The 23,036-nt window shown below is 54.0% G+C and overlaps 1 long non-coding RNA gene across 4 annotated transcripts; it reads left to right on the top strand.

Moving 5' to 3' along the window:
• Nucleotides 1-412: 412 nt before the first annotated feature.
• Nucleotides 413-21,769, top strand: LOC128560280 (uncharacterized). Of its 4 annotated transcripts, none has more exons than XR_008372922.1 (6): nucleotides 413-664; nucleotides 8,053-8,259; nucleotides 15,448-15,611; nucleotides 16,402-18,876; nucleotides 18,977-19,055; nucleotides 19,259-21,769. It is a non-coding gene; the product is annotated as an uncharacterized LOC128560280 (long non-coding RNA). The 4 variants fall into 4 exon arrangements; XR_008372926.1 differs by having other exon boundaries at nucleotides 15,448-16,821; nucleotides 17,237-18,876; XR_008372923.1 differs by lacking the exon at nucleotides 15,448-15,611.
• Nucleotides 21,770-23,036: the final 1,267 nt, after the last annotated feature.

Genomic DNA, 23,036 nt, shown 5'->3' with positions numbered 1-23,036 from the left:
AGCGCCCTCCCGCGCCGCCCCCGCCGCCGCACCCAACTTGGACCATGTGTGCACGCCGCAAAGTTTGGCGGCAGGCGGCCGGGGCGGGCGCAGACGCCCGGCCGCTCGCACCGGCGCCCCCTGGGCCTGCCGAGCCCCCGGAGGCGGCGCGGGCCGAGGCGGCGCCGCGGCGAGCGCGCCCGGAACGCAGCGGCGGCGGCGGCGGGCCCCGGGCGGCTGGAGCGGCAGCCGCATGTGCGAGCTCCGGCGCCTGCCAAAGCGTTGGGTCATTTAATTGGGAAGGAGGGGGCGGGGCGGCAGGCGGGGAGGGCGGGGCGGAGGCGGGAGGCGGGAGGAGAGAGGCGGCGGGCGGGGAATCCCTCCCTCGCGCGCTCCCTCCCCTGCGCCCGCCCTCCGCCCTCTCCGCCCCTTGTCTCCCCCCTCTTCCCCTCCTCCATTCCCCGCTCCCCCCCGCGTCCCAAACTGCGCACAATAGCGCGCCGGCTCCTCTATCTATTTTGTGTCCAGCTGGAGCCGCGCACGATGATTCATTGCCCCAATTAGGGGCTCTCTCCAGCGCGCCGGGCTCAAGCCGTCTGAAGGGTCTCCTCGGGGACCGCCGAAACCCATCAGCGGCTAGAGCTGGTCTTTAAGTAAAGGTCAAGCAGGACGCGGGAGGAGCCAGGTAAGGACGCGAACGGCGCCCCTGGGGACAGAGGAGCCCCCCAACCCCTACCCCGGGAGGGGCTGTGGGCCAGCAGGAGGCGCCCTGCCGGCTTCGTCCAGGGTGGTCCTGCCCCCTCCTCATTCTCAAAGGGGGACCAAGTGAGAATCATTTACAGTCCTGCATAGCCCGAGATTGGGGACACTTTTCAGAGCACAGCGTTGTAATTTTGCAGAGGGAAGAGAAGCTGTTTCCTGTCTCCTGGAACACGTTAATGAATGCACCATCCTGAGGATGAGTCCTGTCCCTGCTCTGTCCCTCGCCACCACTGGTCAGGGGCCACTGCTCACCAGCAGAGATAGAAAGAGTCCTGTGTGTCCCAGGGCAAGTGACTCTACCTCTCTGAGCCCTTTCATTCTTTTGTTAAACAGGAGCTGCTTGCAGGGGACTAACTGTTTTCCATGCATTTATTTTGTGTATTTATTTAACGGAGACTTGCAGAGTGCTAGGTACAGTTCTAAGCACTTTATGTACTTCTGCTCAATTACCCCTCCTGATAATGCTGGGCTTCATGCAGTCATCAGCACTGTTTCAGTGATAGATCAGCACAGTTTACAGACGGGAGAGAGGTGGCACTAAGTGTTAAGTTACTTATTCAAAATGGCCAAGTAGGGTTCAGACCCAGGGAATTGGGTGCCAGGTACATGCTTTTGAATGCCAGGGTTTGCAGCCTCTCCAGGCGAGCATCTGGTCCATGTCACCAGTCTGCTGATGGAGCCTGTCCATGACAGGGGACAAGGCCAGGCCCTGTGGATCCCCCCCACCCCACCTCACATGCTGCACTGGTCGTCAGGTTGGTAGTAACCTTGTGCCAATCCAGGCATTTCTGAACCTTACACTTCCATCTGTGGAATGACACCCCTTCCAGCTTCAAAACTCTACAAGCCTCTGATTTCTGAGCAGCTGTCCTGACCTGCACCGGGGCCCAGAGTTGGCCTGGGGACCAAGGTGCACCATGGTCACCTCCACCCTCTGGGGTGCTGACATGTAAGTAAAACTGGGCTTCCTTTTGTCTGGGAGGCAGGCCATGCATTGTAAGTAAATGGAAGAAGAGCAAAGGGCCAGTTCCCAGGAATCTCTGGTGGATACTCCAGGGCGCACAGTCCAAGGGTTAATAGGAAAATCATTGTCATCAGAGATGCTTGCCAGAGATGCGAGACCTTGGGCCCTCACCCAGGCCCTGAAAAAAAAAAAAACTCTGTGTCAGCAAAACTATCCCAAAGGAATGTTGAGGGCAGGGCCCAATGCTTTTCAGCTCTTGGCATTTTTAATACCTGGTGAGAAGCCTGATTAGGAAAACTTTAAAGGGCAACATCTGTTTAATTGTGGCTTGCATGGCTGCTGGTAAAACATTGCTGGCCTCAGCACCTCCAGGCTGCTGTTGAGTTAGATGTAGGTCCCTTGGGGCTCATCTTTAAGGTCTCTGCTCTGGTAGCATCCTGAGAGGCCTCCCTGCCTTCCCGAGAGCCGTCCTCTACTGCCTTTCTCCACCTCAGCTCCTTGGCATAGCAGCTTGCATGAATTTTATTTATTTTTCTGTCTGCTGTTCCTGCCTGCCCCAGCCCTCCCCACCAGTATCCCCACTCCCACCTAGAAGCCAGATCTGTCTTACTTGCTTATATCCAGGGCCTGGCTCAGTGCCTGGGTCCCAGTCCTGTTCTATCTATCCCTCACATGAGCCTTGGGCAGACCTCCTAGCCAGCTAAGCCTCAGTTTCTGGCTTGGTACAAGGGGATTGTGATCCCTGCCTCAAGGGACATTTGTGGGTGGATGAATGAGGTAGAGGGAACGATTCCCCGGGCGCCGAGGTCTGGTATATTGCAGGTGACCGTGAGTATGTGATTGACAGCTGTTGAGGAGGTACTCCAGTCTGTGCCCTAAGGTAAGGGGGACACTGGGATGAGGTCACACAGAGTGAGGGAGGAGGGCCACAGTGTCAACAGGATGAAAAGAGAGAGGCGGGGTTTTGTTGACTAAGCTGGAGTCCTCCAGGAGGGTTTCCCAAGTATGTCCGATGTGTGCCGGGGTGGATGCATTTGTTAGAATGTGTGTGCAAGTGTGTACATACATGTGTCAGTGTGTGTGGCATGAACCTATGTTTGTGTGCATGTGTGATCACAGTGCTCCTGGGCCTGTGTCTATGTGCATATGAAGTAGGCCAGGAGTCGGGGAGGCGGCTGGAGGTGTCCGGCTGGATATTTTTGTTTCTTTCCATGACCCAGTAACCCAAGAAAGTCTCCTGGGACATGTCTCGGGAGGCAGGGAGTACGTAAACACAGACCAAGGGCGGAGGAAGGCAGGTGACAGTGGCTGGTCATCTGCGGGTGGGCAACACCAGGCAGGGGCACCGGCACAGTCTAACACACCAGGTAGATGTCACACCTCTGCCATTTACTAGCTGTGTGGCCTCATCCTGCTCCTAACTTCTCTTGAGCCTCAGTTTCCCCATCCGTAAGCCAGAGATAACAAAATGAGGAAGAATGAATCTAGATGCCCCCAGTAAAGCATGCTACACAGACAGAACCATAACATCTGTGCACACCAGGACCTATCGTGAGGTTTGTTCTACATACCCCCAGTTCACAGGAGAGGGGGGTGAGTCGCAGACAATGGATGTCACTGGCCCAGGGTCACACAGCCTGGGCAGCTGCCTCTGTGACTCCCTGGGCTCTACCCCAAATATTGAGACACCAGTTAGTTAGGACAAGAACAACCTAGAGTGTCATCCACCCTCTCCTCACATGTGTCCCTAAAGAAACTGAGGCTCCTGTATGGACACAAAACAAGCTGAGTTTGTGCCAGAAGATGAGGAGAAATGCCAGGGTATGTTTGCATTAATGTCATGTGCTGACATAGACTCAAAATCCTGTTTTTTGTTGTTGTTTTTTTTTTAGACTCCGTCTTACTTTGTTACCCTTGGTAGAGTGCTGTGGTCTCACAGCTCACAGCAACCTCAAACTCTTGGGCTTAAGCGACTCTCTTGTCTCAGCCTCCCAAGTAGCTAGGTCTACAGGCGCCCCCCACAACACTCGGTTATTATTATTATTATTATTATTATTATTAGTTGTAGTTGTCATTGTTGTTTGGCAGGCCCAGCTGGCACCCGCCAGCTCTGGTGTATGTGACTGGCGCCCTAGCTGCTGAACTACCGGCGCCAAGCCCAAAGTCCCTTTTTCTAACAGAAACGTGCAAAAGGCTCAAACTAAACTGAGCCACCCAATATCCCCGCCAAGAGCTGCCAGAGCCTCAGCCTCACCTCCCCAACAGAGCCATTCCTGGCTTCCCCACCCCCCGCTTGGAGCCCTACAACCCTCACTGCAGCTGGAGAGAGGGTGCCACAGGCAGCCCAGCACTGGGAGTAGGGGAGGAAATGCCCACCCTAGGTCTGCAGGAACATCTGGGTGGTCTCAGATTTGCTGCTACCTGTAGGGTCATCTTAGCCCAGAAACCGCAGGAATCTGCCCTCCCCCCTGCCCAGGAGAGCTCTCCAGACACCCAACATGCACACATCATTTTGTACATCTGCCTCTGCGCTGGCCTCTCCCACAGGGCCCAGCCTGAGCCGCTTGCCATGCCCTGCCCTGCAGTTTCACAAGGCTGGGGACACAGTTAAGGACCACTCAATGCTTGAAACAGGGATGCCAGAGTGCATGTGGACCTCACTGTGAGAACCTCCTGCTGCCCCGGCGGCTTCCACGCCACCATCTTTTATTTTTCCCAAGTGCCAGCAATCAAGATTAAACTCTTCACATGCCCCCAGCTTTCTCCAACCCTATAACCGCACTTCCCTCCTCGCCAGGACTGTCTGCCCTTTTCCTCTTCCCTCTAAACTGTGCGTGTGTCCCTCCAAGGCCTCATTTACCTTCCCAGGCTGGTCCATCCTTCCTCTTTTAGAGGCACTGTGTGCTGCCTGTTTGGCCTCTGGCTTGCTGGGGCCAGGAAAACAAAATTTATCATCTCACTGCCCTATTTTTTCTTTTCTTTTTTTCTTTTTTGCCTAAGAATGAAGCAAGCACTTTTCTGCTTCGCTCAGAAAGAGCTTCAAACATGGCAGGCCACTGGCAAAGGTATATCTTCCTTCTCAGAAGGAAAGAATGTGACCGTCGACAGTAAAAAAAAAAAAAAAAAAAAAAACAACCAAATCTGGGATTTGTGGAGGCCTTGGGCTTATGAATCATTTCTTATCCGTTAGCTCATGTCACAGTGGAGGCATGACAGGAGGTGTATTCATTTTAGAGATGGAGAAACTGAGGCTCCAACAAGCAGAGGCTTGTTCAAGGGCACAGTTAAGCGCCAGCTTTTGGGGACAGTGGGGGCTGGGAAATTTGGTTGCATTCTGTATGCATTACTTGTGCTAACTTGTTAAATAGAAACATTGACATAAACAGCATGTTTGGTGACCCCATCTTAGCACCCATTGCCTTTATAAATCCAGGAGCCTCCAAGAGTGAAAGTGGGTGGACCACTCTCTATCTCTGGGGCCTGGGACAACCGAGGCAGAGACATTTTATACGCTGTGAAGTGCCTTGTTAAAAAGTCATGGCTGGGCGGCGCCTGTGGCTCAAAGGAGTAGGGCACTGGCCCCATATACTGGAGGTGGCGGGTTCAAACCCAGCCCCGGCCAAAAACTGCAAAAAAAAAAAAAGGCAAGGCTTATGTTCCACAATTAAAGGTCACTGCATGGGGTACAAATTTGCACAGCAGAATCTGGTGCCTCAAAACCTTGCCTTGCTTCCCTGAATCTTAAAAAAAAAAAAAAGACTCCAGGAGAGAAAAACCCAGTCTCCTACTGCTGGAATTACCATCCCCCATGCCAGGCCTCACCAGCTTGAAATCTGAGGATATTGCTGTGAACTTCAGGGCCTCGTAAAACCCCTTTGATAAATGATCACCAGGGTTGACCTGCCACTGGGGATGATGGGACAAACACTCCACATAAATCTTGAATATATTCAAAGACTCCCTTGCTGCTGGCTTCTCAACAGACCCCTGATTTGGAGCACAGAACCCACAGCAACCGTTTATGTGGTTAGTTCCCAAGCTTCCAAGCCACGGAGGTTTCTGAGCGGGTAGGGTATAGGTGGGTGGGTGACGGCTAGAAGTAAAAGTAGATGATGCCAAGAACTGTCTTAAGGGTGCCCAGCATGCAGTGGGTGCTCAGTATGAACCAGTCTGCGTCCTCCAACCTGGAACGATCATAGCTAATATTCATGTTTGCTGGGTGGTCACTGAATGCCAGTGTTGTGTTTGGAGCAGAGATCATTATCTCATTTATTTCTCACAACACCCTGAAAAGTAGACACTGTTGTTACATGATTTTACCGATGGGGACACTGAGGCTTGGAACAGGAGTTCATGTCCCTGCATCATGGAGCTGGGAAGTGTCAGAACTGGATTCCTACCTAGGCAGTCTGGCCCTAGCGCCCTGCTGTGTGCTCAGCTCCTGGCCTGCCAGGCACGCTGCCCCAGTCCTAATAAAGGCGTCCTTGTCCCTCCCTGGGCCGTGCCAGGAAGGCCAATGGTCAGGGCTTGCTGCACACCTCCGAGTCTGGCCTGTGTTTCCGCCACCTTCAGCCTAGTCTCCTGAGCTCTCAGGACCTGGAGCAGTGGCAGGTCCATGGCTCTGGGAAGTCAAAGGCAACACATTCTTTCCAGCTGTTCCTCTTGAGTCACCAAGCATGTTCCAACCCCAGCTGCCAGCTTGCCTCCCCCGGCTTGGATGCATGCCCTGGATGGGTTGTTGCTGGACCCGTTGACAGAGACAGACGGTGGGACTGAGCCGTGTGGCTAACTCTAAACTTGAATGTTGTTTTTTAGAAATCTTGTACCGAGGTATCACCTCCATACAGAAAAGCCTGCCTCACAATACAAGTGCAATTTCCTGAACTGTCGCAAGCTGATTACATCTGTGTGACCAGCACCCAGAAATAAGGCAGGCCCAGCCTCCCGGAAGCCCTCCAAGGGCCCTGGTCCAGGCACTACCTGCCTTCCCACCAGGGAATGACTCCCAACCAGTTCTGGGCATCCTGACTCTTAACACCAGCCTGTGTTATTCTTTAGCAGCTTTATTGAGATATAACTCACAGGCCACACAATCCGCCCATTTAAAGTGTACAATTCAATGGCTTTTGTATATTTACAGAGTTCTGCAACCACTACCACAATCAATTTTAGCACATTTTCATCACCCCCGGAAGAAACCTCAGACCCTTTAGCCATCAACGCCCATCCCTCCAGCTCTACCCCATACCAGCCCCTGGCGACCATCAGTCTACCTTCTGTCCCTGCCTGCTCTGGGCAGTTTGCATAAATGGGATCGTCCAGCAACGGGCCTGTGACTGGCTTCATTCACCCAGCGTGATGTTTTCAAGGCTTATCCGTGTTGTAGGCTGTCAGGGCGGTCTGTTTGTGCTTTATGTGAGAAGAAGCACATCTCCGTGTTTTCTGGGCCTGACTTTTTGCTCTGTACCACATCTTCCCGATTTCACATGCAGCAGCAATCAGTTCTTTTTTTCTTGCTGTGTAGTAGTCCACTGGTAAACCCTCCATCTTTTACTCCTCCTTTCTGCCACTGGTGAGCTCTGGGGTAGTTTCCATTTGGGGCTACCACAAATGGTGTTTTTCTAAACAATCTAGTGCACGTAATTTGTTGAAAACATACAATGCATTTCTTTTGGGGTAGACACCCAGGAGTAGAATTGCTAACTATCAGGTGGGTGTGTGACTTTAATGCATGCTAAGATATTTAAAATCACATGAGGGAGGCTAGTGGAATTGTCAAGTTTCCCTAGTCCCCAGATTTAGCCCTTCCTGACCTGCCCCTCAGTGGCCCACCCACCAGCCTGTACCCACATCCAGCGCCTTGCAGGGTGCCCCCTGCCCCCGCTGCCCAGCCGGGATGGAGTCCATACAAGCTGCAGAGGAAAAGGACTCTGTGGCCAGTATTTTCGTTGGGTCGTGTGAACACACGTGGTTTTTCTGCCCTGGCTCTGAAACTGTGTTCCTTTCACAGGCCAGAAATACTTAGGCATGGCTCACTCTAAAAGGGGAAACACATTTTAAATTCCAATCTGCCCCGGTCTTAGAATGACTTAGAACATTCCAGCTGTCTGGAAGACAGCACTCACCAGGAACAGTGGCTTATAGTCCCTTCTCCACACACCACTCTGGGCCCGGCTCCACCCTCTCTGGGGTGGTTCAAGGCACACATCTCTAAGTGAGACCTCATCATGCAGCAATCCCAAGGCCTGAGCCAGCTGAGCTTTGCTCCCCATCTGCATATTATTGCCTGATTTAATCCTCTCAGCACCTGATGAGGTAGGCACATGAGTACTATTTCTACTTCACAGGTGAGGAAACTAAAGCAGAGAGGTTAAGCTATTTGCCCAAGATCACACAGCTACTAATGGAAGGAGCTGATATCGCAACTCAGACTGCTGTGGACCCGGAGCCTGCACTCTGAATGGTGCACTACTTTGCCTACAGACTTCGGACTTCAGACCAAAATCCAGCCCCCCTCCTCCCCGCATCACAGTGTCTTCTCTGCATGGCCCCAGGTAAGTGGTTGGACTTGTGAGCCACATTGTTTTAGTCAAAGTGAGTGTGGAGAATAACCTTGTCCACCGCCCTCCAATGTCATTAGGAGACCAAACCCCATAGAATTTAAAAGTGCCACACGCACAGTAAGCACTGCACAGAGGGACATTTCTCTCCCAGCACATGCTTCTGAAGCCCATATTCTTAGATAAACCCCCTTAATTTGAGAGGAGGGCAGTCCAAGGCCCAGGGCAGCCCTGACTCGGCCAAGGTCACACAACGAACAGTTAGAAGTCGGCCTTCCCAACTTCCTAATGCTTTTGCACTCCATGAAAACAGTGATTTGTGATTGTCAGGCCAAGGAGCCCTCACTCAGGTGTTGGAGAACTTCATCCCCGAGAACTCCATTTCTTCCCGGGGTCCATGGGAGGGTGAGCTCTGGGCTTCAGAGAGAACCAAAGATGGTCTGACTCCTGGGGCTCCCAGGTTTGCCCCCCTGAGGGATGGGTGCTAGCAGATCAGGAGGCAGGCCTGGGTGTCCGATTGTGCCTCTGGCTGGGCACCCTGACATGACTTCCAGAAAGACTATCTCTCCGTGGGGCCCCCTAGACCCTGAGTGGCCATTAATATTTATCAGACCTGAAAGCTGAGCCACTGGAGAAGTGAAAAACAGCCGTGGACAGGTGCCAACGTGGCTGGCACTCTGGCTCAGAGTGTGGGCAGCTGGGGGGGGGGCGGTTAGTGAAGGGTAAGGGAAGGTGGGTAGGACTAGGCAAGGAGACCTCATCTTGTGGGGAGAGGCAGGCATTCAGTCTAAAAGGAGGACAGCGAATGATCAAGGAAGGGATGCCCCCTAGAAGGTGGTCCTTCCCTGCTGCTATGGGCATCCGAGGCCCCAGGCCTGGACAGGAGGCTGGGGGTGGCCCTCCCAAGCCCTTCCAGCCCCAGCCTCTGACCTGTTTTCCTTATGTCTCTCCCCGACCCAGCAGCCAGCATTGTCTTTTTGGAAGTCCAACCCTGGTTGTGGTCTCCCCCTTGCTTGAAGTCCATCTCAGGTTTCATAGCCCTCAGGTTAGAGATGAGACGCCCTGTTTGTTGGCCTCTGCTCATGTTTCTGGGAGACCTTAAGACTGCTTGATTCCTTGGACCTTCCTGGTGCTTTGGCCTTCTTAGGAGGCACCGTGTACACTGCACCACAGGGCCTTTGCACATACTATTTCCATTGCCTGGAACTTGCTTCCTTCCCCTCTGTGCCTAATTCCTCCCTGTGCCAGGCCTGCGCCATTCCTCATCCTTCTGTTCTGCAGGCTGACCCTGCAAACTACATTTCCCAGGCTTCCTTGCTCCTGACTCCCCACTGGGGACAGCCAACAGGAGGCACTGGAGGGAGACCAGAGGAGGGGGAAGCCAGCGTGTCTCTGTCTCTCTGCTTAAGCAATGTCTGTACAAGTGGCCACATCTCTTGTGTGGTTCCAGCAGCAGCTCCAGTAACTCTGTCTTCTTCCTTTCTCCCTCCTGCCTGGGGTGGCAACAGCTTCCTGCCATTCTTAGCTGTGAGTCAGTCTTGCTGCCTCCCTGTGCTCTCTCAGCTGCTTCACCGCTTTGCTAACAGTTCCCTTGATTAAACTCCTCTCTTGACTCACCTGGCCCAGGTGCCCCATTCTTGGCCAGCCGTTGGCTCATCCTTTGGTTCCCTGTGACTGTCTGGAGCATCCCGGCCTGTGTCAGGAACCTCTGTGATATGCTGGAACATTTCTTTTCCTTCTGGGCACGTCTTGCTGTTTGTAATTATGACTTCATGAGTGTGGTTACTTGATTAACATCTGTCTTCCCCCGAATTTGCCAGTTTCATGAGGGTGAGGTCCAGGCATCTCTTTCTGCTCAGCTCTGTGTCTCTGGCAGCAGACCTAGTGTGATGGCTGCCACGTAGGGGCACTCAGGAAACGTGAGCGCATGAGGAGAGCTGTGAGGAACTCAGTTGGCTGATACCCCGAGCTCTAAGTGAATCTTTTCTTGCTTTTTCATAAGGTTGCTAAACAGGTTGCTTGGAGAAACCCATCGTTCCTTCATTTGGCTAAAATTTATTGGGCTCCTACTGGACACCAGGATGGGGGGAATGAATGGATGGGTGGGTGGGTGGGCGGGCAGGTGAGTGAGTGGACGGTGGAGGGAAAAGCAAAGGATGGCTAGATTGATGGATGATAGATGGGTGGGTGAATAGAAGGGTAGATGGATGGAAGGAAAAACTGGATGGATAGATGGACGGATGGATAGAAGGACAGGTGGGTGGATGAATGGGTTTGTTGGCAAATGGATGGTTTGGTGGATGGAAGGATGATGGGTGGTTGGGTGGGTGGATGGATGAGTAGACGGATAGGTTGGTTGGTGGATGGTTGGATGGGCGGGTTGGTTGGTTAATGGATGGTTTGGTGGATGAATGAAAGAAGGATTTACTCCTGGGAAAAAAGTAAAGTATGAAGAAAAGTCACACTGAATTAAGATAAAATACAGTTGCTCCTTGAGGAGCAGCAGAGGGACAGGGAGTGCTGGCACTCTTTTGGGAACATGCAGGAGGCTGGGCCCTGAGAAGGGAGTTAGAGAAGCAAGTTATAATTCCCTGCGTTAACCAAGATTAATGGCTTTGGTTTGGAGAGGCCACTCCCAGCCATGGGTTTGAGGCCAACTGCCCTATGGCTGCCCTAGAGACACAGAGTTCCTGGGGTGGCAGTTAAGACTGACTTAGGGTCACCCAACCACAAGTCCAGTGGGAGCTGGGACAGGAGTCCCCTTCACTGCAGTCCCGGGCCCTAGACATGCAGAGTATCTCAAACTTCATGGACCCCAGAATCATCATGAGCCTATTCAACAAGCTGATGCCTGTGGCTCACCACAGATCTGGTCCAGGAGGCCAGTGTGGGGCCTGGAAGTCTGCGTGGTTTTGGTTTTGTTTTTTTGAGACAAGGTCTTGTTCTATCACCCAGGCTAGAGTGCAGTGGTTGGTCATAGCTCACTGCCTCTTTGCCTGGGCTCAAATGATCCTCCTGTCTCAGCCTCCCCCTCAAAATGCTGGGACTACAGGCGCAAGCCACCACGCCTGGCGCAGTGTGGTTTTAACGGGCATCCAGGCATTGAGAGGCCTGTAGTTCATGGAACGTAATTTGAAAAACACTGACATTGGAGATGTCTCAAACTCCATCTGGCAAAGTGGGAAAGGAGCCGGGAGTCAGAGTCTCACTATGTTGCCCTCTGTAGAGTGTTGTGGCATCACAGCTCACAGCATCCTCAAACTCTTGGGCTTAAACGATTTTCTTGCCTCAGCCTCCCAAGTAGCTGGGACTACAGGCGCCCGCTACAACGCCCGGCTTTTTTTGTTGTTTAGCAGTCCCAGGCAGGGTTTGAACCCACCAGCCCCTGTGTTACAGGTGCCGAGCCCCAGCTTCAGTCTTGACCTGTCAGTCATGAGTGACCCACCCTGAGCCTCTTCGTCTCCACCCAGAGTAGAAGACCCTCGCTCAGTGTTGATGCTTTAAATTCAAAGACCCGGCCAAGAACACCCGGCAAATGTAAGCCTTGGACCTGTCTCCCCACTCAGTCAGAATCTCCATCACACCAGAGAGTTCCAGAAGTCAACATCACGTGGATTTAGAGTTTTAGAACGCTCCCTGTGCCAGGTATTACGTGACACCCCAGCGGCCTGTGGGGTACCGCTCTTCATCAAACCGGTTGATGTTTCTGTAGCAAAATGCAAACTTCCTCCGTGGAGTGGGGGGAAGGGAGGCCATAAAGAGCCCCATGTCTGTCCAGGGCAGATATTTGTGGCCAAACAAGTTACATAAGGACTTGGCTTTTTTGAGCTTTTGTGGTTTTGCAATTGTGGATAAGGGATTGCAGTCTGTATAAAGATGGGAAGATCTAAATGGTGCTGCGAAAAACAGTCATGCCAAGGCTCCTTAGGTGTTGACCTGGGAGGAGGTTCACCCTACACTGACTATTCAGTGGAAGACGGGCTGGGAAGAGCTTAGAAAATTGTATACCATTTCCCCGGAAAGAGACTAGGGGGAACAAGGTACAAGGGCTGGTTTTTCTCTTTTTGCTTAGGGATGTTTTCAAAGGTTCTACCTTGAGCCACTATCATACTATATCACTCATCTGATTGTTCTTTTTAAACAATAGGAGTCTTAAAATCTTCAAATGCCCCAAAGTTTGGTGAATGACTCCTGTGGAGGCAGTGGTGGGCTAGAGTCTTGGAGCAATACCTACCCATGGCCCCTCTGACGGGGTGGCAGAGGCCCCTGCCCTTTGTCTGCTCAAGGTCTCTGCCTTGCCACCCACCTCTGAGTCCCTGCACACCAGGCTCTGAAGAGGACATCTGTAGCTGCCCTTGGCTTGTCCCCCACCCCCTGGCACAGCCTGGGTGGTTTCCCGTGACTGTGAGAGCCCCCCAGGTCCGAAGACCCCACCATGGCTGCCTCGGGGCCCAGCACAGAGAGTGTAGGCGAGAAGCACACAGGCAAGCAGGAGGCGGGCAGCCAAGGTGCCACCCTTCAACAGGTGGCCCGCCATCTGCTCTGGCTCCCTGCCCAGGCCACGCGTTCAGCCCTCTGGAGTTTAACTTTGGCTGTGCAGTAGCCTGAGTTCATACAGCCAGAAAAAGAACGGACAGAGTGGGCTGGGCCCGAGGACAGGGTGTGGGTCACTTGTCCCAAATGAGGGAGGCTAAAAATGACTAGGACCTTGGAAAGTCCCTCTGTTGGGCCCTGACCTTACTTTTGCTTCACTGAGTTCCTGCTCAAGGCTGAAAAGCTTTCCAGCAGTGATGGAAATGCAGGCCCAGAGGGGTGCAGAGCTCTCCTACGGTGAGACAGTGCGGCTGTTCACCGGTCTGTTCACCAACACCCTAGCTGGTGCTTAAGAAGGCTCCCGCCAGCCACAGCAAGGAGCCTCAACCTGCTGGTGAGATGGGCACGTGGACACCAGAATGAAACAAGCACCAGCTCCCCAGCCCCTCCCCGCTGCCCGAGAGGAAGGTTGCTGCTTTCCCAGCCTCAGGCTCCTCATCTTTAAAATGGGCCTCTTAGAGCCTGTGCGTGGAAGGAAGCTGTTTCACAGAGGTGCTGTGGGTGGAATCCTTTTCCTCCAGGGCATTTTGTTCCCAAAGCCCCCCATGCAGCCCTACCACCAGGCTTTGGTAAGTGAGGAAACGGACATGGCAAATCCTTTGTCAGTGTACCCAGGGCAAGCCCAGACGCTGACCTACTGCCTGAATTTGCCTCACTCTGAAGTGAACATGTCAGAGCCTGTTCCCTGGGGCAGGGCCCAGCTGTCCCCCTGCCAGCTGCCAGGACCCTAATGTGTGACACCCAGTGCCAGGCCACAGAGGCCCAGGCTGGGGAGACTCGGGCAGCTTCTAACCTAGCCGAGGTTGGGAGAGGAGCCCAGTGGCTGGGCAGGGGCCACAGACACAGTGTGTACCATCCCACACTACCCACAGCACCACACTGCCCCATCAAGCCCCCTCCTCCAGGCACCCAGCCCTGCCTGATGCCTGTGGGCAGAGCTGCACCTTTCCTTGGGCCACCACACAGAGAGCGTTCCGGGAGCCTGGGACACTCAGCTCTGCAATATATGTTGATTTTTACAAGTACCAACTGGAAGAACATTTTGTGAAAAGCCATGGAGAAACCTCAAGCTCATCCTTGTGCTCACACTGAGCAGTAAATGTCTCCAGTAGCTCAGCCCTCGGCTAGCTGGGGCAGTCCGGGGTGAGGAGGAGCTGGTGTTGTTAAGACATCCGGGCCAGGCACGGGCCCTCTCCATGGCCTCTGCCTTCCTGACTGGGCTGTGAGCCCAGCGTGGCCAACTCCAAAGCCACGTTTGGCCCACGGGGCTGTTGGTCTCTCTGACAAACACTGGTGATACCCTGACTGGGCTGGTGGCTTGGAGGCCAGCACAGTCCAATCTGGTCCAAGGGCCTTGGCCCCCAGAGCTGTTAGAGGCTCCCTAGTGGCTCCCAAAACTGGGCTGAGCAACGCGGGAGGGAGAGTAAAGTGGGGTGCTGGGAGGCTACTGAGGGAGGTGGCCCCTGGTGAACCCTGGGAAGCTCAGCAGGCGCTGGGAGGCAGGGCCCTCCTCCAGGCTCAGGACCCAGGAAGAGGGAGTTGGTCCTAAAGACTGAAACAGCAGCGAAAGCCAGCAGCTGCCTGGGGCGGAGAGCAGGGTGCTCCTTCCTGAGAAAGGCTGGCCCCTGGGGCCTCCCAGGGCCAAATGCCTCTTCCTGCCGTCAGGCGCCACAGCAGCCTGAGAAGGAGCTGCCGGGTCAGAGCTAGTCGTCCCCTAGTTTCATTCAGCCCTGAAGGGGGCAGCGAGGGGGACGCCACAATTCTGACCATGCACAGAGACAGAGGAACACAGGGAGACAGAGACAAGGAGAGAGAGACTCTAAAGACATAGACACACGAGCGGGGGCACGCAGAGGGACAGGGATACGGACATGCTCTGAGAAACATGAGACAGACATGCAGAGAGGGAATACAGTCATAGAAACAGGTGACAGAGACACCCAAAGATGAGGTGTGTGCACACGCAGACTCAGACACGAAGAGCCCCTCACCCTACTCTCAAGAGCCTGGCGCTGCCCACCTCCCTCATCCCCTCACATAGTCGCTTCTAAGGGGGCCACGAGGGACCCCTGACACCCGTGCCACACATCCCAGCACCAACATCCTGCATTCGGACCCAGACTTCAGGGTGTCACTGCATCGTGAGGAGGCCAAGTGGACAGGTGTGTGTCCAGCCACTGGCAGCCTGCATTTGAGTCCTGGGACTGCCACTGCCAGGCCCAGGACAAGATGTTATGTCTCTGAGTCTCGGTTTCCCTCATTGTAAAGCAGAGAGAGTGTGACCGCAGAGATGGCAGTGGGTACAGAACTACAGGGAGCCAGTGATAGCCAGGATGCAGTCCCCGTCTGGCCTTGGAGGTGCAGCCAGGCTGACTTGGCCCAGCTCTGTAGACCCTGCCAGGATGAAGAGAGCCAGGAGCCAGGCCTTCTGGTCCCCACTGATGGGTGGCATTGCACTCCAGGAGGATGCCTGTCTCCTATGGGTGGATATTTGGATGGTTTTCCATTTGGGGCCATGAGTCTGCTGCTCTCAGTGTTTGCCTGCAAGTCCTCGTGTGGACATGTGTTCCCATTTCTCTTTTTTTGCAGTTTTTGGCCAGGGCTGGGTTTGAACCCGCCACCTCCGGCATATGGGGCCTGCGCCCTACTCCTTTGAGCCACAGGCGCCGCCCTTTTGTGTGTGTGTTCCCATTTCTCTTGGTTAAACATCTAGAAGTGGAATTCCTGGGTCATAGGGCAGGTGTTGACCTTGGGTGAGTAGCCGGTTCAGCCTCAGTTTCCTTATCTTTAAAATAGGGTTCAAAAAAGTAGCAACAATCCGGATGCCCATCAGTAAATGAAGGGATCAACAAAATGTGGTGTGGTCAAACAGGGCATTATTTGGCCATGAAAAGCCCAACTATAACCCCTGAAAACATTGCGCTAAGGGTCAGAAGCAGAGACATATCGTCAGGTCCCATTTTATATGAATCATCCAGAATAGCCAATCTATAGAGACGGGCGGCAGATGGGTGGCTGTTTAGGGATGGGGAGGGGCTGGAGGGATGACCACTCCTGGGGACAGGGTTTCCTTGTGGGGTGATGGAAGTGTTCTGGAATTAGGTGGAGATGACAGTTGTACAATCTCGTGGACGTACTAAATGCCACTGAATTGTACACTGTAAAACGGTCAAAGCAGTGAATTTCATGTTATGTGATCTTTGCCTCAATTTTTAGAAGGGGGGAATGTAATCTGATAATAAACCTTCTCCAGGGACTTGCTGACAAGGGAGGTGCCTCAAGTCAGCACCTGGCACAGAGCTAGGCAGACAGTCCCAGAACAGCAGCTTCAGGTATTTGGGGCATCAGCGCCCACCCAACCCTGTGCCTGGCACGCCTAGCACCCAGCCTGCACACGGCAGGCTTTCAGCGTGCCCTTGTTCATCATGAGTGTTTAGCTTTACGGTTGTGATTCCTCAGCGCCCCGGGCAGAGGCTGCCAGGAAAAAGCAGTAATGAGACTGTCTGCTGCCTGACTCTGACCTTCATGTTCATTATCTTCAAGAAATCTGCACAAGAGCCTATCAGATGGGAATCTTTCAAAATGCATTACTACTAATCTCCCAGTGTTTACGGAGAAGGAAACCAAGAGAGGTTCAGGAAGCTGCCCAAGGTCAGCATCAGCGAAGCCCGGCCAACTCTGAGCCACAGGGCCAGGTAAGCAACGAGGTCAGCAGCCTGAGTCCCGCACACAGCACTACCTCCATGTGGGGGGAGGCCTGCCCCCCTGTCTCTGCAGATGGAAGTCCTCTGCCCTAGGCACGGGCTGGATCTTCATAGAGCTGAGAAGGTAGCAGGAGTGTGGAGTGACTGTGTCCCTGTGAGTCTGCCCCAGAAGAGAGTCTGGGCTCAAGCAGAGGTCAGGATGTGACCTGCCTGGGGTCCTCAGCCCTGTGGAGTCCAGGCCAGCAGTGATTTCCCAGAGGTACTGACTTAGAAGGAAAGAGAAGGTAAAGAAAAGCAGGAAAAAGTAGGCCACAGAAGCCCACTATGGCTGCCTGAGCCAGCCTCTGTCCCCAGGCAGCCACAAAGCCTCTTCTGGGGCCTTGGCCCGCACCCTCTCGTGCTTAGATCTCAGGGGCCATGGTGCTCCTCATCCTCATTCCTGGAATTCTGCTACACCTACCTTGCTGGCACCTCCCCCAGGCCACAGTGCCACTTCCTGCCCCAGTGGCAAACCTTCTCCCAGAGGTCGCCCCCACCCTTCCATTCCCACCTCCCAAACCCAACCCCCAAATTTCTTCCCCCAATGAACCCATTGGCACTGCCCCATCTGGCTCTCCAAAACTGCAGCTCACTCACATCACTCCCCTGCTCTCAAATTGTCTATTGCTCCCTAGTGCTCCAGAGAGGCAGTTTGAAGACTGGCTAAAAGCAGAGAATCTGGAACAGGATATCCGGGTTTGAATATCCTAACCATCTATAAGTGGTTATCCTAACCATCTATAAGTGATCTTGGGCAAGGCGCTCCACTATTCCGTCTGTGAAATGGGATGAAGATCAGCAGCCCCTACCACACCAAGTTACTGGTGTGGTGAATGAGTTCAGGGGTGTAGTGTCCACAACAATGCCAGCTGGTCATTGCAGTAAGTACTGAGGATAGAGCCAGTTCAGCTTCTTGGTCTGGCCCTGGGTGTAGCATCCATGGTCCACCCCAGACAAAAGGCGCAGCCCCATCTGGCTGTCCCATCGCTAGGGTGCTGCCCTCCTACTTCTCCATGGCGTGTGGTCCAAAGTACCCCAGCCCAGACCGTCTGGGCTCCAGCATGGCCTCCGTCCACGGTGTCCACCCAGTGCTTACAGAAGAGTGCACACAGAGCCCACCAAGCCCGCCAGGGGAGGCAGCCAACCTCTACTTGGGCTATCCCCTGAAGGAGCAGCCTTGGGCAGGAGGCCACTGCCCCTCCCAGAGCAGGATGCAGGCTGCTCAGTGGCGTTAAAGGACCTTCACCGCTGGGGCTGGGGCTGGGGCAGGGCCCAGCTCCACCCCTTCAGCTTTATTCCCACCCAGGGCAGGGATCCCCAGCTCCACCTCTGCCTCCAGCTAATGCTGCTTCACAACAAGTTGTCATTCATCCAACACCTTCATTAAGTGCCTACTGAGTAGGAAGACCTACTCACAGTTAGGTCTTGTGTCTCTGTGCTGCCATCCTGGCTGTTCAGGACACGCTGCTTTCTTGCCTGGAGAGGTGGTTTTGGATGCATTGTCTCACCCGGCTCCCCCAGGCTGTGTGGGCTGCTTCCGTGGTCAGTTACCACCACAGGGTCAGCACCTACTGTGTGCCAGGCACCATGGCTCGTAGATTGTGACTGCCAACCCAGGACGCCCCCTCTAGAGAGTCAGGGGCCCCACCTGCAGAAAGTGAAGCTCAGAGGGACAGAGCGAGCTGCCCCCCCGGGCACAAGGCTGGCCAGTGGCTGACCCAGGGCTTCTCATTCCAAAGCTGGGACTTCCATGGCTCCACACATGTCTGTCCCTGCTGAGTGTAACAGATGTGTTCTGCCAGGTGATTATCCATGGCTCCTTTTGGCAGCAGCTCAGTCCCCTTTACCCTGACCCTGGGGTCTTGAATTCCCAGCTCAAAAAGGCTGACCTTCACATTGTCACCTACATAATGACCCCCAAAGGTGTCCTAATCCCTGAAACCCATGAATATGTCAACTTCAATGTCAGATAGTCAGTGCAGGCCTGACTCAGTTAAGGAAGGACCATGATATGGGGGGGCATCCTGGATCACCTGGGCAGTAGAATCCCCCTTGGACGGGGGAGACAGGAGGGTCAGAGCCAGAGAGAGAGGAAGATGCTCTGCTGCCAGATTTGGAGAAGGCGAAAGGGGCTGTGAGCCAAGGAATGGAGGAGCCTCTAGACTCCGGAAAAGGCAGGAAGCAGGTTCTCCCTGGAGCCTTCTGAAAGACCAGCCCTGCTGACTCTAACCCGCTAAGACCCACATCAGACTCCTGCGAGGCCGATCTGTAAGGGGTAAATGTATGGCATTCCCAGCCTCTGCATCTGTGGCCATTTGTCAGTGTGGCCACACGGAACTCCTACGACGCCCTTACACCCCCTCTTGCTATACCAGGTCCGGGCTACGTCCTCCTCCCCTGCTGCCCAGGAAGACTCTGGAGGTGTCCACTGTCCCCTCTTCTGCTCCCAGGCCTGTAGGTGTCCACTGCCCCAGCACACACAGGCTCACCACGTCCCACCACCTCCGGCTCCTTGCCCTCGGAACCTTGCTTGCTGAATTTTCTTCCCCTCCGCCTTTGTTAGTCACCTTATCATGCCTGCACATCTCACCTCCAATCTAATTGGAATTTCCTCAAAGGCAGGAAACCTGATTTGGACGTCTTTGTCTCTCCCACAGCACCCAGCACTGGTGGCTCAGACAAGCAGGGGTGGCCTTCCTCTCATGGACACAGAGCCACACGCCCCCTTAGCCAAGCCCCATGGCTGGGGGTTGGCCTTTCCCACGGCCCCTGAAGCCCCGGAGCTCTGCCCTCCCCACCCCCTTGCTGCCCTCCAGGGGAGCTGCCACTTGTAGCCCCTTAGCAGAATGTCTCCCTGGGGGCTACCCATCCTGCTACAGAGCCGCCTCTGTCTTGTTTTCAGGGCCCAGTGTCCTTCCTGAATGCCTACATTTCACCCATTTCTTGGCTTTTTTTTTTCCTTTCCTAGAAACATCCTTTTTTATTTTTTTTTTCCAAGACAGAGTCTAACTCTGTCCCCAGGCTAGAGTACAGTGGCATCAGCATAGCTCATAGCAACTTCAAACTCCTGGGCTCAAGTGATCCTCCTGCCTCAGCCTCCCAAGTAGCTGGGACTATAGGTGCCACCACAACACCTGGCTACTTTTTCTATTTTTAGTAGAGACGGGGGTCTCTCTCTCTCAGGCTGGTCTTGAACTCCTGAGCTCAAGAGAACCATCTGCCTCAGCCTCCCAGAGTGCTTGGATTATAGGCGTGAGCCACTGTGACCAGCCTTTTTCAAGAACCTTCTCTAGAATCTTCTTGAGGGCAACGTGGTGCCTACACCACTCCCAGGGCCTGGTTTAGGGCAGAGGACCCACACCCTCACAGATGGGTAAAGGCAGCTGTTGTGCAAAGATGTTCCAGACCAGCAATGTGACCTTCCTGGGCTGGCTGTTTTCCTCTGCAATGTGGCAACCCAACAGTGGCTGCCTCGAGGACCAGCAAGGGCAGACGAGACGGCTGGTGGGCCCAGGCCCACATAGCAAGAGCCCGGCTAACAGCAGCTCTCATTTTCTTTGATGTCCATCAGTCACTGAGACGTCCTATTGGCCCAGAGGCTGGGGAGGTTGTTAATTTTTAAAATGTTTTCCCTGGCCATGGAAAGGAAAGCCCCCAATGCCCTTGCTCCTTCCAACAGGGCAGAGGGGGCACAGGGGACCTACACACATGTGGTACGGCAGAACCATGCTGCAGGTGAGGCCACAGAGCCCCAAAGGCGGGATGCCCCTTACTTGGGGGCACACAGCCAATGTGTCACAGATTCCGACTTCCAACCTGCTCTGATTTCACCGTGGTCAGCCAGAAGGTGAGCAGGACACAGAGACACCTTGTGGGTGGCCAGGATACTGGATCAGTCTGCTGCAGTTACACCCCGCAGGTCTCCTGCCCTAACTAGAATCTGCCTGTCGACTTGTACAAAGAGTCCTGGGCCAGCCAGGAATAGGGACCAGAGCAGGTGATCTATGCAGTAAGGCAGAGGAACCGAAAAGGCTCAGGGCACCACAATGACTTCCTCCAGATGCCCAAGGTCCCCACCCAGCAAGCCTCTCATCAGAATGATCAGGGTCTGGATTGGAGCCAGGCCACAGGGAAGGCGTATCGGCTTAGGAAGTTCGGTGACAGGAAATGCTGTGTGGCCTTGGCAGAGTTTGGAGGCAGCAGCTTTTGGCAGGGCCTGGGTTACCGTGGGGGCTGGGTAGGTTTTGGGGGTACTGGGGAGGACCCTTCATCCCTGACCAGGAAAAACAGCAGCCGTGACTTCTCTGTCCCTCCCCCACCCCGCCCTGACACCCCTTACTGAGCCTCTCTGTCTACTGGGTGGACACTATTTGTATAAATGAAATTCCGTTTTGGCCTGTGCGTGTCCCTGCCTCAGCCAAGAGCTGGTTTGAGGCTGAGAGTGACAAAATTTGGCTGTCACAGGAGAGGGTGGAGGTGGGAGTGGAGGTGACCTTGGGCAGCACATCCCCCCTCCACATCCTCAGCGCAAAGAGTCATGCCCCAGGACTGTAGGGGAGGGGGGGGAAAAGTGCTGTCTTGACTAGGAGCGGGACACAGCCCCAACCAAGGTCCTTGATGTCCTGGTTTTGCCTGAGCTGCCCCAAGTGTCAGAGTGACCCAGACCACCACCAGGCAGAGCCCAGCTTGGGCCTGCCCCAGCAGAGGATGCTGGAGAAAGCTGAACCATAGGCCATGCTAGGCAGCAAGAGACCCTGAAGTCCCCAGGCAGACAGCATCCACTTCTTTTAAGACCTCTCCCCAAGGCCCCATTTGGCTGAGCAGACAACCCTCCTATTGCCTCCAGGGCCTGAGCCTGGCCAGGCAGCCTGCTACCCCCAGGAAGAATTTTCACAAAGCCCTGGCCAGCCCTGGGCCAGCATTACAATGCACCACTTCTGCCTGCTGAGGGCTTCCCAGACCCAGGAAACAGGTGCTTGTGGCTCTGTGATTTCCAAAGGGACTTGGTCCTCCAGGAGTGCCATGGCCTTGAGCAGTGGTGGCTGGGCAGGGAAGAGAAAGGCAGCCAGCCCTGGGGAGGGACCTTCCTGAAACCCACTTTCATGGCAGGCTCACATACCTGCCATGGCTCCCTATTGCCCTAAGGACCCAGAACACATAAAGAATGCTTACAGGGGGGGGCGGAGCAAGATGGCAGCCGAGTAACAGCTTCCTTGCATCTGGGCACCGTGAGTCTGGGGAGATAGGACTCCAGGCATCTCTGGCTGGTGGGAACTGCCTATCACCACTCCTATGAGGATACAGGGAGTCAGCGAGAGACTTCTGGACCCCAAGAGGAGGACTAAAACAGTGGAAAACCGGCAAGTGGTCGCGTGTGTTCAACCCGTCTAAACCCGCCCACAACTGTAAGTTCAGTAGCAGCGAGACTGCAAACCAGAAAGGCCTTACCTGTGAACTCTTTTGATGTCCTTGGACTTGGCACTGAGTTGAACTGCCTTGGGGAAGGCCTGAGTGGGAGTGCGGAGAACTTTGGCCGTTGTCTAGGGCCCCAGTCTGAGCCGCTGAGCCAGACGGAGCTAATAGTGTTTGGCGGTGGGTCACACGGATCCATTGTCAGCGATCTGCCCCGGCAAGCTCCGCCCTCAGGGTCACAGAGCTAGAAACGGGTGGGAGCTGGTAACCCAGCAACCAAGTAGCCTAAGGGTGGGGTCTGAGCCGCCTTGCAGCCCTAACCCTCAGGGGCAGAGTGAGACCAGTTTTGGCACACTGAGTAAGTGGATAGCCACTTCAGCAGCGATTCCAGCGAGAAAGCTGGGAAAGCTTCTGCTCAGCAAGTTTACAAGTTCAAAGTGCCTTTTAAGTGGGCTGAAGAGAGATTTAGGGTGTCTACCTGCTGGGGTTTGAGAAATCGGCAGCCTCCAGTCGTATCGGAACTGTGACTAACATCCCATACCCCAAAAGACCACGTGTTGCCCAGACAATATTCATCAACATATACAAACTGCTTTGTTTTTGGTTGTGTATTTTTTTTTCTTTTTTTTTTTTGTTTGGTTGGGTTTTTTTGTTTGTTTATTTTGACGTTGTTGATGTTCTTTTGTTTCTTAATTTCAATCTTTTCCATACAGATCCCTTTTTCTTTCTCAATTTTTCTAGTTTAATTATAATTTCCCATTGCTGCCTTTTTTAATAACTACAACTTCATTTTTGCTAGTGTTTCTACCGCTATCACTTGGTTTTTCACCCAATTTTATCGCCATAAAGTTTTCTGTTTGCTTGTTTTGGTTTGAGTTATAGCATTTTTGTCTTTCCTCTCTACTTGGTGGAGGTGGGGTACTGTGTCTGACCAGGTTAGCAAAGAGCTGCTGACCTCAAGGGAACCACCCAACTGGGCACCCAACCCCCAGAAGGTGGGGTTATTTAAGGTTGTGTCAAAGT

The sequence above is a fragment of the Nycticebus coucang genome, chromosome 2 (assembly GCF_027406575.1).
Source record: "Nycticebus coucang isolate mNycCou1 chromosome 2, mNycCou1.pri, whole genome shotgun sequence".
Taxonomy (NCBI): Eukaryota; Metazoa; Chordata; class Mammalia; order Primates; family Lorisidae; genus Nycticebus; species Nycticebus coucang.
This window is presented reverse-complemented; position numbering and strand designations above follow the sequence as displayed.